At 40.5% G+C, this 13,426-nt stretch overlaps 1 protein-coding gene across 8 annotated transcripts in view; it reads right to left on the bottom strand.

The window, feature by feature from the left end:
• Positions 1-13,426, bottom strand: part of Rims1 (regulating synaptic membrane exocytosis 1) — a 472,082-nt gene that overhangs the window by 28,077 nt on the left and 430,579 nt on the right. Inside the window, exon 1 of one of the 8 annotated variants that reach the window (XM_050134530.1) lies at positions 791-910. The exons of the other annotated variants lie outside the window; for them this stretch is intronic. The gene's annotated coding sequence lies outside the window, so the exon portion shown is untranslated. Of the gene's footprint in view, positions 1-790; positions 911-13,426 lie in introns of those variants that run through there. 8 annotated transcript variants of the gene reach the window in all.

Here is a 13,426-nt window from a genome sequence, read left to right as displayed (position 1 = left end):
GACAAAAGAAATAAATTCTTATTAAATTCATTCCTGGACAAGTTCATACATGTGGGTAATACTTTCTGATTACACTCACCCCACCTTATGTTCCCTCCCCACCCTCAAGGACAACTTCCCTTAAATCCACTTTTAGGATTCCGTCAAACTATTCACATGCTTGCTAATTTGTGATCTACCAAGTCGCACTTCTCTGCTCCTGGCCTGAGCATAACAAAAGCAAAGGATAGTTTGGACTCCAGCTAGGAAAATGTGACTTCTTGTTTCAAAATGCAAAGTAAAATACACTTCTTGATTTAGAAAAGAAACGCCCATAGGAAGCAGTGACATTCACTTGTATGTAAAATGGCTCTGTTACATGTAATAAAGCTGAGGTTCTGAACAGAAACAAAACTGCTTTACAGACACATTGCTAACTCTGGGACAGTACAAGAGCAGCAGTGAGCGGAAGGCACATTTCAACTTCAGCTTTCAAAAACATTGACTCTAGCTTGAAAGGTAAGCATGCCTGACAAGTATGCTTATACGAGCAGACTGGCTATTGCCACATTGCAACGTCCCCCTGTAAGTAATTCAGACATGCAATAGCATAGTATATTTATTTTCTCTTTTCATTAAGTCTCTGGTGACCTTGAGTATAACAGCACCTTTGAAAACACTTCTATGCCACTGGAGGACTTGGGAAATTACAGGAATTTGACTTCCAGTTTAAGCTTTAGGGGAAAGTTACAAATTAACCCACACGCTCCTGTTAGGATTTAGTAAATACAAACATGGAACATTGACTTACCTTGTTTCTCTTGAATCAAATTAAGTATCAGCAGTAAGTCCTCCCAGGGGGAAAAGCAAACAGTAAAGAAACGTTGACCTGGCTTCTGTGTCTGTGTGGGTACTTATCAGACCTCTCAAGGAACTCTCTCTCTCCTCTCTCTCTCTCTCTCTCTCTCTCTCTCTCTCTCTCTCTCTCTCTCTCTCTCTCCCCCCCTCCTCTTCCCTCCCTCTTTCCCCCTCCTGCTCCCTCCCTGTTTCTCACACAGAAACACAGCACAATCAAACTGCTTCTATCGAGAGTGCTTTTCTACAGCTTATTATGGAATAAGGCCATGAAGTGCAAAAAAAAAAAATCATTGAGCAGTTTGCTATGTTATCAAACAAGTACAACAGCTCAACTTGTACAACTGCTCAACAGCTAAGAACTGAAAACCATGATGCGGTCACATCTTAAACAAGGTATGCAATGAAGACACATGTAAATAAAATTAATTTAAAGTATATTGCCTGCTTTACTAAATAGCTTAAGTGTCTCTCAGCACATACGAAGCAGTGAGGCAGAGCTCAGAACTAATGTGCGATTTCTCTGTCTGAAAGATTTTCACAGGGGACAGAAGTTTCCTTATTATTATTATTTTTTGCTTTTTTAATATCAAATCCACTTGGTACTTACAAAACAGATTTAACTTATTCTGACTTAAATTGTCAATAGCATTAACACTTAAGATGTACTTAGTACTCCTAGACTCTGGCTGTTTTTCTCAGGCCCTTTCATAGCCAAGTCCTCTGCCAAGAAACAAGCAGGAGGGGAAAGGCGGGGGCCCAGCTGCTCTTGAGCATTTTCATGCACCTACCTTCTGTTTTCTGGGCTTCAGACACATTTCCGAGGACCACCACCAGAGTACCATAGTCTGTTGTAGTACCCAAGTCTGGCTGGGGAGGCTCAAGAAGTTTAGGAATACCATCACCAGGTAACACGAGTTCCCTCTAATAACGCATATTCTCGGGCCAGTTGCTTAAATCCTCTGGATACTCCTGAAGTTCTTGTGAAGTAGCCTGCCGCAGGGATCAAGAACAGCCCCAATGGCCGGGCCATGGTGGCGCATGCCTTTAATACCAGCACTCGGGAGGCAGAGGCAGGCGGATCTTTGTGAGTTCGAGACCAGCCTGGTCTACAGAGCTAATTCCAGGACAGGCTCCAAAGCCACAGAGAAACCCTGTCTCGAAAAACAAAAACAAAACAAAACAAAACAAAAAAAAAAGAAAAGCCCCAATGGACATTTTTCCTTAACGGAGCTCCCTCCTGTGGCTGCACCCCACTCCATAATGAAACAGAGGAATCAGAGGGATTAGGATTCAAAATACTTGGTGGTTTCCTATTCATTCTTCCAGGATAGTACATATGAAGGATAGAATAATGCATGAAAATTGCCTCAACATGGTTACAAGTGATATTCTGGAATTTTAATTACAATTTAATTGAAATGACAAGGGGTGGAAGTCTGGCTAACTCCACATTTCTGCCTATTACTTCCTTCCATACGAGGCATATGTACAAAGATGAGCTATAAACAACATTGAAAGGAAGAGGGGAGGAGAGAGTAAGGGAGGGAAAGAGAGAGTGGGGAGGAGACCACAATATCTTGTTCCCCTGCCACAGGGGTGGGCTGGGGGAGGGGGAAACTCTTTTGTGCTTGACTTCCCCCACTTTTTTGGTACCTTTGTCCTGAACCCAAACCATAAGACTACACAGAACTTGACTCCAACGTTACAGGCAGATACTTCTGGGATCCTGACCAATCTTCTTAGGGCTTACTTTCCTATTCTCAACAATGTTGTTTTGTAGGCACCTGTGAGTTTTTACTGAGGGCTCCTTATAGCTCCTGGGGTCAGCAGTGTCCAAATTTCTATCTCCTGAGGTGCCAGAAAGTCAGTGGCTCCAAAGCAGACCTGGGCAGATGGCTGGCAAATGCAGCCACTGGAGGAATACTACAGGTTCCCTGCTCTCAGCAGCAACTGCTTCCTGTTCTTCCAGAGAGTTCTGATGTATCATGTTCCAACTACCTACTAAGGTTATCTGTAAAGTACATGCTAAATATTGCCTTCCCTTCCCCACCTCACTGCCTGACTGTCATGTGTCATGTGTATACTTGCCTGGATTGTGCCTTGAATAAACCACTACAAATCATTGAGGTTCTCTTTTAGGGGAAATTCTGTTTTGACAAAAATGGATAACATTAGTTGAGCCAATATTGAGGAAGAGCAGAAATGTTTTTTTATTAGCAATCTGACTAGCATTTTACAATGATGAAAATGGCATACTCTTATTGATCTCGACCATGAAATCATTTATAACAGCACAGCGGGACAGTGTGTTTGTCTGTGTGTATACATGTGCATATGTGTACCCAAGCATGTGCAGAGACCAGAGATCATGTGTATTTCTTTATTGCTTTCCATATTGGCTTTTGAGACAGTGTCTCTGAACCTGCAGCTCTGTTTCATCTATACTGACTGACCGAGCATGGAGCTCCAGGCAAGCATACCCAACCACTATGTTGGTACTCTCTATCCAAACTAAGGCTGTGACATCTAAAATTCTGGGAGTATTAGTGAGTATATGCACATGTGTGTTTGGGTGTGTGCCTACGGAGACCAGAAGGGGCCATCAGATCCCTTGGAACTGAAGTTATAAGTGGTTGTGAAGTGCTTCATGTGGATATTAGGAATGGAACTCTGGTTCTTTGCAAGGGTCCTGTGTGTTTAAAGAGTTGAGCCAACTCTTCAGCCCTTGGTTGTTTCATTTAGCATTCTTAGCTGGGCTCTGCTATGCACTCTGGGGGTAGATGATGTGGGATTTCTCTCTGTATGCTGTGATTACCATTAATGAATAAAGAAACTGCGTTGGATCTATAGCAGGGCAGAACTTAGCTAGGTGGAGAAAACTAAGCTGAATCCTGGGAGGAAGAAGGGTGGAGTTAGAGGGAAGCCACAGAGCTGCTGCCAGAGACAAACAATAGGAACTTTACCTGGTAAGCCACTGTTACTTGGTGATACACAGATTAATACAGATGGGTTAAATTTTGATGTAAGAGTTAGCCAATAAGAAGCTAGAGCTAACAGGCCAAGCAGTGACTTAATTAATACAGTTTCTGTGTGATTATTTTGGGGCTAAGAGGCCAGGAACCAACAAGCGGCCTCCTTCCAACAAGTAGATAATGTGCCATCTGAAAACCTATCTATGGATATTTTAGGAGCACTCACCAGTTATCCTTGTGATAAACACTTTGATAAAAATTTCTCTTTTGTCCCCGTATAGTCTGAAATGAACTGAATATTTTGTAAACATAAATTTCCCTTGAATTTATCTTAGTCGACTCTGTTAATTGAAAGTCTGGCATGTTAGAAGTCATTCCTGCAGGGCAGGGGTGGTGCATGCCTTTCATCCTAGCAGAGAGGCAGGTGGATTTCTGTGAGTTAGAGGCCAGCTTGGTCTACAGAATGAGTACTAGGATAGCTAGGGCTACACAGAGAAGCCCTGTCTCAAACCCCCCTCCCCAATAAAAAAGTAGTCATTTCCAAGTACTCTTTCAGGTTTCACAGAAATGTGTGGTTTTTCCCTGAATTTAGAAAAAAAATTTACTTTAATGTTACCGATATGATTTTGTTGTTATTCACCCACCTTGTCTCTTAAACATTCTCTTCAGTCACATTCTGTTGAATTGTATGTTTACATATCAATGCTGTCTTTTCTCTCCTCTGTCTTATTCACTTGCTTCTAAAAGTCTATTTATTTCTACATGTACACATCTTATGCCTACATGTTTGTATTGCCCACATTCACACGTCTGGTGCCTTCAGAGGCTGGAAGAGGGCACTTGATCCCCTGGAACCAGAGTTACAGAGGTCTGTAAGTTCCATGTGGGTTCCATGTCCTTCAGCAGAGCAGCAGGTGCTCTGAAACACTAAGCATCTCTGCAGCCGCTTGTTCATATGGCCAGGAAGGACAGAGCAAAAGAGCAAATTCATTCATTGAACAAAGCTTTTCCCCTTCTCTGTGCTCTGCAGACGCAGTGGTAGGGTAGTACTGTTGAAAACAAGCTGCTCCTAACAGGCGGCAGATGTGGTTCCAGGAAATCTGTCTGTCACGTGGGAAAGGCAGAGCGGTGTCCTACTGCAGCACCGAAGAGTGGAGCATCGCCTTCCGCGAAAGTTACTAGCTGTTTCCTCTTCCTCTTGTTGTTCTGTCTCTATAGACTTACATCTAGAAATAAAAGTCAGCTTAATGGTTGTTCTGAGCAGTTTCAAGAAAGTATGGGAGATAGAGTATCGGGAGATTTAGTTTCCAGTTTACAAAGGTGTTAAAGTTTGAATTTTACATAGACATAATTAGAGAAGGTTTTTATTAAAGTCAAGATGTAGAGAGTACAGTGTAGAAATACTCGTGATTATTATAAACCTATTATGCACTGCTCAGGAAACAGGCTGGGAAGATGGGACATACTGTCGAGTTTAGAGGTGGATTTTGACAGACAAGTCTACACTATAGGTTTGTGGATGTCAGTAGAGAATAGACTCTAACTCAAACACACACAAAGCATTTCTACAAGTTTGCTATCTCTACCTGGGTTAGTCATCCCATAAGATGAACCCAAGCAGAGCTGGCTCTTCTTTCCTGTGCTTCTCAGCAGCTGAACTGGTTCTTCTACAAGACACTGAACACAGAAAGCTAGCCTCCTACCATCAACATTAGGGTTACAAACATACAGTTCTATGCTTAGCATCTGATTGATGCCAGGGATCTGAACTCAGGATGACTTGACAAGGACTTTACAACTAAGCCATTCACACAGCCCCAACACTAGTTTGTCTGTCTGGTTTTGACTAGTATGTGAAGGCAGATACTTTCCTGTTTTTCAAAGCTGCGATTTAGTCATAATAATGATAGAAAGCGAATGTTTCATGATCAATCTTTCTTTCAAAAAGGAAAACCACAGAGAAACCCTGTCTTGAAAAAACAAAAAAAAAGAAACAAAAAACAAACAAACAAAAAAAGGAAAAATGCATTCTAATTTGACATTCAGTATGACAAGCACATAGCTCTGTACCTGGTTTCCACACCAGTGAGGGGGAACAACGACAAGGGAGCCCCTCACTGGACTGCTGTAAGGTTAAATAAATTGATAATGAGACAAAAAGATTTATGCAACAGTATTAAAATAAGCAAACTTTACAGACCACACAAATAAAATGAATGAGATGACTAAACAAACTGCATGAAGTTTTAACTACATATTTATATTTTGCCAAAAAATATAAAGTGACACAAATACTGTTAGAAAAAACAAAATATAGCTATATATGCAAATCTATTCCCTTGGTTGTTCATACTGTACAGTTCTTAATGCTTGGTGACATTTTGGCAGCAGAAAACACGATGGTTTCTCCATCCTAATCTGATCATATAAGTCTATGAACATTTCTCACATGTTTAATATCTGAACTTAACACTGAATACAAAAATAAAGAGGTGGAGAGGGGAAGGGAGAAGAAGAGGAGGAAGAAAAGGAGGAGGAGGAGGAGGAGGAGGAGGAGGAGGAGGAGGAGGAGGAGGAGGAGGAGGAGAGGAAAGGTGGAGGTAGAAGGGGAAGGTGGTGTAGAGTGTAAGAAAGGAGGGAAAGGCAGACTGAATGGAGGAGGGAAAGACAAAGGAGGAGAAAGAATGAACAAAGGTCACGCTGACAGCTGGTCTCCATGCTCACAGAAGCACTTACCAGGCTACAAGTGATAGTTGGGTTTACTTCTCAGACGACCACGGTGTAATTAGTTCCACCCCTACAAGGTCTAGCAGTGGCTACAGATTTCAAGTGCGTACAAATACAGTGTGAATAACACTAAATGTACATCCATATAGCCATTCTTTTAGATTGCACAAAAATGCTTCCGAAACAAATGAACAAACCGAAATAGTTAAAACGCTCCCATTCTCAGGCACAAACCCTAAAGTCTGGATATTGTTTCTAAGCCATGAAATGTTAAGAGATTTCGATGTTAGATTATAAACACAGTTTAGTTTTCTGTCAAAGAAGTAGTGTGTGTTTAGTGTAATTATGTTAGCTACAGAAGACATGAGATAAACTAAAAACTGGCATTGTGTCAAAGGTAAATTTAACAGTAGCCCTAACTTACAAGCGGACACAGGATTATCCTTCGTGAAAGCCCTGCCCCATTACTAGCTGGAATCACGGCAGGTGCTGCCCCTTCAGCAGCCCGCCTCTGAGGGGAAGCTCTGCTGATGACAGAATGCATAGCTCTGTACCTCAATCTGGTGAGGGGAGAAAGGACAAGGGAGCTTCTCATTGGCCTGCTGTAAGGTTAAGTCAGTCGGTAACAGGACAACCATGAGAGTGACGTAAAACTGATGTCTCTGTAGAAAAGGACAATCAGGGGAGACAATGGAACAGTAGCGGTGAGAAGGAAGAGAAATAGAGACAGGCAAGGACTGTGTGCTCTAAACCATAACAGTCCCTAGTTGTCTCTTTCCCTCTGCTCTCCCCATTTCTACTGGGTGCCCATCCACGTGTTTGCAACTTGGGAATCGCAGGCAGAAAACAATCTTGAAATTTTCTTTAAAAAGAAATACAGCTTCATGCAGTCTGTCTGGTATGGCAAAGAGGAATCTAGGCTCCAACCAAGAATTAGAAGAGACCAGGAAAACAGTAAATGAAAAGAATAAAGAGAAAACGTCAACATTGGCTTTGGAGTTTGTGAGGACTGGAACTTCTGGTAAAGAGGCCACTCAATTATATTGACATTCCAACATCTCACAGTAATAATAATATTGATACAACTATTTTCAGATTCAAAATAACTTAAATGCTCAGATATTGATGCATTACAATGAACTATTTAAGGCTGAGTAGTGTATAAGAGTAGTAGTTAATACTTGTTCCTTGCTTTGTGTAGAATGGAAAGCGGCTAAAAACCAGGAATATATTTCTAGCTCTCATCTCCAGCACTCAGCAGAGGCAGCCATGTGATTCGACGGTCCCCTAATAAAACATTGACAGGTCAAGAGATGCTTCAGTAATAAGGTTTAAGGTCAGACACAATTTCTCATTCTTGTCTGATTCTGTCTATTCTCTTTGTATCATCCACAGCTGAAAATGATTATAATTTTCAAAATGAAATAATGTACACACCTGTAACACAACACTGGATAGAGGCAGGAGTTTAAGGCTAGCCTTATATACATAGAGATGATATAGCGCTCAAATCCAGCCCTGGCAATGTGATACCCTGTTTTCGACAACCCAACCCAAACTAAAACATAACAACAACAACAAAAACAGTATGCCATTTACCAGAACTGTTACACACAGAGAAAGACCTGGTTATCATCAATAGATGCTGTCTAACTCTGGTAAATGAATAGAGAGAATACCAGCTAGGTGCTGTGGGGGCTAACCATGATAAACTAAGTATGAACAGGTCACCCAAAGGAAGTTCTTTATCTCCAAACATTATCACCTGCCAGAGTAGAACTCTATGCACTCAATAAATTTAATAAGAGGTCTGAGTCTCAGTAGTTTACCCTGAGGCAATATCTGGTTGCAGGAAGAACCACAAGCTGAGATAACCCAACCACCACTCAGGAAAAGGCATTCAAGGGAAATGCCTAACATTCCAACAGCTGTAGATAGGATCACCTGCCAGTGCACATCACCAGTACACTCCTAGACAAATGTCAGTCAATCAGGAGTCCTGAACCTCAGAGACCCCTCACCCCCATTTTTACTACTATAAAAATCCAATTCTAATTGAGCTCGTTGCTCTCTGGATATTCCAATACATTGGATACGGGAGAGACCGAGTTTGCAAACTTGATTAAAATAAAGGCTCTTTGCTTTTACATGCCTGACTCGATTTCTTTGTTGGCTTTTGCGGAGACCTCGTGGATTTGGGCATAACAGGTGCCAGTGGTTAAAATTACCTTAATCCACTCAGTGTTCACCTTAGAACTGTACCATTCCCTTTTGTGGTAGTTTGAATGTTAATGGCACCCATAATCTCATAGGAAGTAGCACTATTAGGATTTATGGTTTTGTTGGAGTATGGCCTTGTTTGGAGGAAGTATGTCACTGTGTGAGAAGGCTTTGAGGTTACCTATGTTCAGGATACCATCCAGTGTCTGAGTCGACTTCCTGTAGCCTACAAGATGTGGAACTCTCAGCTATTTCTCCAACACCATGTCTGCCTGCACGCCTGCATGCTCTTCACCATGATGATAATGGACTGAACCTTTGAAACAGTCAGGAAGCCACCCCAATTAAATGTTTTCATTTATAAGAGTTGCCATGGTCATGGTATCTCTTCACAGAAATAGGAACCTCATAACTAAGATACTCTGAAACAGCTAGCTTGCTCTTGACTTGTACTGTAACAACCTAATTGTGGAAACCTCCATGAAGCTTCCTTACCCACACCCTTTCTTCTAAAGAAACAGTAGTCTCACTACATATGGTTCAGATAGCATGAATCAAACAGCAGAGTCTCTTATTTGTTTGAAAAGTTGTTAATATTTGCATCCTTCTCTTCCTCTTTCAAACTGTTTCCTGTCTATCTCAGGAAGCTATTTTCTTCTGTTAATGGACACCCCTATTCTTACAAAAGTGGCGCCGAGTTCCTTTTACTTCTTTTAATCTTTCCTTGCTGCAGGAGGAAGTAAGGTTGCCCAGAATATCATTTACCACTTTGATAAAAGAAAACTTGAGATTTTATCTCTTCTTTATGAATTCCCATACTCAAACTCATGGAAACGGAGAAACTCACTACTGAATGAATAATGTGTCAAGACAAAATAAGAATAAAAGAATTTGAAGACTTTCTAGAATTGAATGAAAATGAAAGCACAACATAGCCAAATTTGTGGGTCACAATGAAGATGGTTCCCAGAGGCAAGTTCATTGCACTAAGTGCCTACATATAAAAATTGAAGAGATATCAAACTAGGACCTTAACAGTACACCTGAAAGCTTGAGAGCAAAAGGAATAAATAACACTCAAAATGAGTAGAGAGCATGAAATAAGAAATTTAGGATTGCAATCAATAAAATAGTAACAAACAAAAATACAAAGAATCAAAGAACCAAAGAGTTCTTTGAGAAAAATCAGTAAGATCGACAAACCCTTAACTAAAAGACAGAGGGAAACTAATCAAATCAACAAAATCAGAAATGAAAAGGGGTACATAATGACAGATGCTGAGGAAATCCAGAGAACCACAAGAATAGACTTTAATAACCAATTTGGAAAATATAAAAGAAATGGATATTTTTTGATGAATACTACTTACCAAAGTTAAATCAAAATAAGATAAGCAATTTAAACAGACCTATAATCCCTAGTGAAATAGAAGTAGTCATTAAATTTGTTCCACCAAAAACTTCAGGGCTAGACAGTTTTAGTGAAGAATTCTATCGGACTTTCAAAGAAGAGTTAATGCCAATATTCCTGAACTCATTCCAAAAATAAAAAGAGAGGGAAGATTGCCCAATTTATTTTACAAGGCCACAGTTACCCTAACACCCAAATAACATAAAGACCCAACAAGGCAGAATTGCAGACTAATTTCCCTATGAACATAGATGCCAAAATTCAATCGATTTTTAAAATGGGGTACAGATATGAACAGATCTGAGATCGAAGCCAGCCTGGTCTACCTTTGGGTCTACATAAGCCCAAAGGATGCTCCAGTCTACCACAGAAAGACTTGCTCATTCATGTTCATTGCTGATCTATTCATAATAGTCAAAAACTGGAAAAAACCTAGATGTCTCCCAGCACAAGAATGGGTAAAGAAAATGTGGTACGTTTACACAATGGAGCAACCTACAGATTCAATGCAATCCTCACTAAAATTCCAATACAATTCTTCACAGATCTTAAAAAAAATTAGCTTTATATGGAAACACACACACACACACACAAACAGGACAGTGAAACAAATCCAGAATACCCGGATACCTCAGCCATGAAAGAAAAGAAATCATAAAATTTTCAGGCAAGTGGGTAGAACTATAAAAGTCATCCTGAGTGAGGTAACCGAGATCCAGAAAGACAACCATGTATATATTTGCTTACATGTTGCTATTAACTTACAATGATAACCAAGCTACACTCTGAAAAAACCACAAAGGTTAGATATAGAATAAAGGGCTGGAGCATGGCAGGTAGATTTCCCTGGGAAAGGGAAATAGACAGTCATGGATGGTTGAAGGGGGGGGGGGGAATGTGAGGATCAAACGTGGAGGCTGAGGGAGAGGAATACCCTAACAAGTCAGATTGTTGCTCTTTACAAACTGAAGACAACACCTACACAATTAATCGAACACGGAAAAGACATACTTTTTACCTACATAGAGCCATTATCCCTAGCTTCTAGCACCTTTGGTACAGGAAGGTACTCTGCAAGCTACCAAAGAAAAATGTAAACAGTCATGTTGCCACGGAGTTCTGTAATTGTAGGATATGCTAGGGCAATAGTGGAAGAAAACTTGTGGGAGTAACCAACCAATATCTGATTTTACTCATGGCCTACTCCATAAGATAAAATCCATTCCCAGCACTGCTTGAGTGACCAAGAACCTGAGCCTAGATAACATATGGCCCTAGGGTAAAACCAAATACTATCATTTTAGAACAAACAATACAAAAAGCAAAGGAATGACTCATAATGACATTCTGCTATACTCATAGATCAGCCAGCCATTGTCAGAGTAGCTTTCTCCTGCGGCAGATGGAAACAAATACAGAGACTCAAGCCAGATATTTTTTCAGAGATTGAGAAACCCTGAAACATCTAGTCCTAAATGGGATGTCTCCACCAAACCCATGCCCCCTCACCCTGACGCTCAGGGAACCCTTTAGAAGAGAAGGGAGAAAGGGTCTAAGAGCTATAAAGGAATGGCAGACAGCAAGAAAATAAGGTCTGCTAAATCAATATGATAAATGAACATAAACTTACAGACCTGAAGCAGTGCACATGAAACCTGCACACGTCTAGGTTAGGTCCTTTGCATATATATTATGACTTGTTTTGTGTTATTATTGGGTTCCTGATTGTTCCCACAAGTGGATCTTTATTTCTTGTATTTTCTTGATCTTTTTTCCTTTTCTTTGTTTTGTCCAATTCCAGTGTGTCATATTTTTTATCATATCATGTCACATCATTCTATTCCCTTAGAAGCCTCTTAGTTTTCTAATAAGAGATAAAGAGAGTGGGTACAGATGGAAGGTGAGGTTAGGAGAAATTGGTAGGCACAGAGGGAAGGGTAACTGTCATCAGGATATATTACAGGAGAAAAAAATCATTTTTCTATCTTTAATAAAAGGAAACAATAAACTATAAAAACCATCTCATCTCTGCAGGAAATCCTATTAGCATTTAACTAAACTTACTGGTATCTAACAAAATCACCGGTATTATATGAGTATGAAACAAAATCACGCTGTGTTTGAGTCTATGTCCATTTTTCTAAAGCATGTGCTAAGCTGGTCCAGCCAGACACTGGGGTGGTCGATAGCACAGGAGTCAAAGGATCAGACCCTGAATGACCTGTCGTTTCCCTGGACATTGAGAACACAGCCTTCTGAGCACACAGCTCAACAGTCCTCTGCACAGCTGGGCTCAAGTTCCAGCTCCTGTCTTACTACGTAAACTCAAGCAGGTTACTTAACATCTCTGTATTTTAGTTTCCCAATGAGTCAAGCCGGAGTGACAAAGTGAGCCAGATAATTAAGGAAGAAAAACACCAGTGTGTTTCAGTCTTTAGACTTGGGGTACCAAATTGTGTAGACAAGTTTTCTAATTTTCTGATTTTAAGACAAACATGACCAGTTGCATATTTTCACACATTTAGAAAATTCCATGGAAATGATAAAATATTAAACACTGGCACTAAACATTCTGGATTTTTACAGATAATTGCATCTACGTTAATATGTGATAGCACTTTAAACATATGCAGACCATGAAAGAGTGGTGAATGAATGAGTTTGGAGGCAAAGCCTCAAATTCCAGTTCCATGACTTTGGTGAAATGATATTTAGCATTGTTTCTTACTTGAAATTCCAGGCGAAACACAGTATTATGCTGTGATGTCTTGCCGCAAGCTAATAGGATTGTTGAGAGCGATAAATGCAATACCACATCCTTTACTACCATCACTGCTCACAAAGTATGGGCTGGTCAAATAAACAGTAATCAGCAAATGCTCTTCTCTTCTCTTTTTGAAGATCTTATATAGCCCAGGTTGGCCCAGAAATATTGAACTATGTAGCATAGGATGGCCTTAAGCTTTAGCTTCTGGTCCTTCTGTCTCCATCTTCCCAGTGCTGGCATTAGAGGATTTTGTGACTCTACCCTGCTGAGTATTAACTGTGTTTAGCTGTCCTTCAAATATCTAAGGGGTGACCAATATAAATGGTGCATATTACATCAAATTACTGCCAGCGAAGTGTTGGAGCAACAGCATTAGTCATTTAAGTTTACTGGGGAAAATAATTTAAGATTTAGTAGTAGCAGGTAGCAGGAGAGAGAGAGAGAGAAGGAGAGGGAGAGGGAGAGGGAGAGGGAGAGGGAGAGAGAGAGAGA

The sequence above is a fragment of the Alexandromys fortis genome, unplaced genomic scaffold (assembly GCF_014885135.2).
Source record: "Alexandromys fortis isolate MF-2015 unplaced genomic scaffold, M_Fortis_MF-2015_v1.1 scaffold_20, whole genome shotgun sequence".
In the NCBI taxonomy this organism is placed as follows: domain Eukaryota; kingdom Metazoa; phylum Chordata; class Mammalia; order Rodentia; family Cricetidae; genus Alexandromys; species Alexandromys fortis.
The sequence above is the reverse complement of the archived record's forward strand: the minus strand, read 5'-3'. Positions and strand labels throughout refer to the sequence as shown.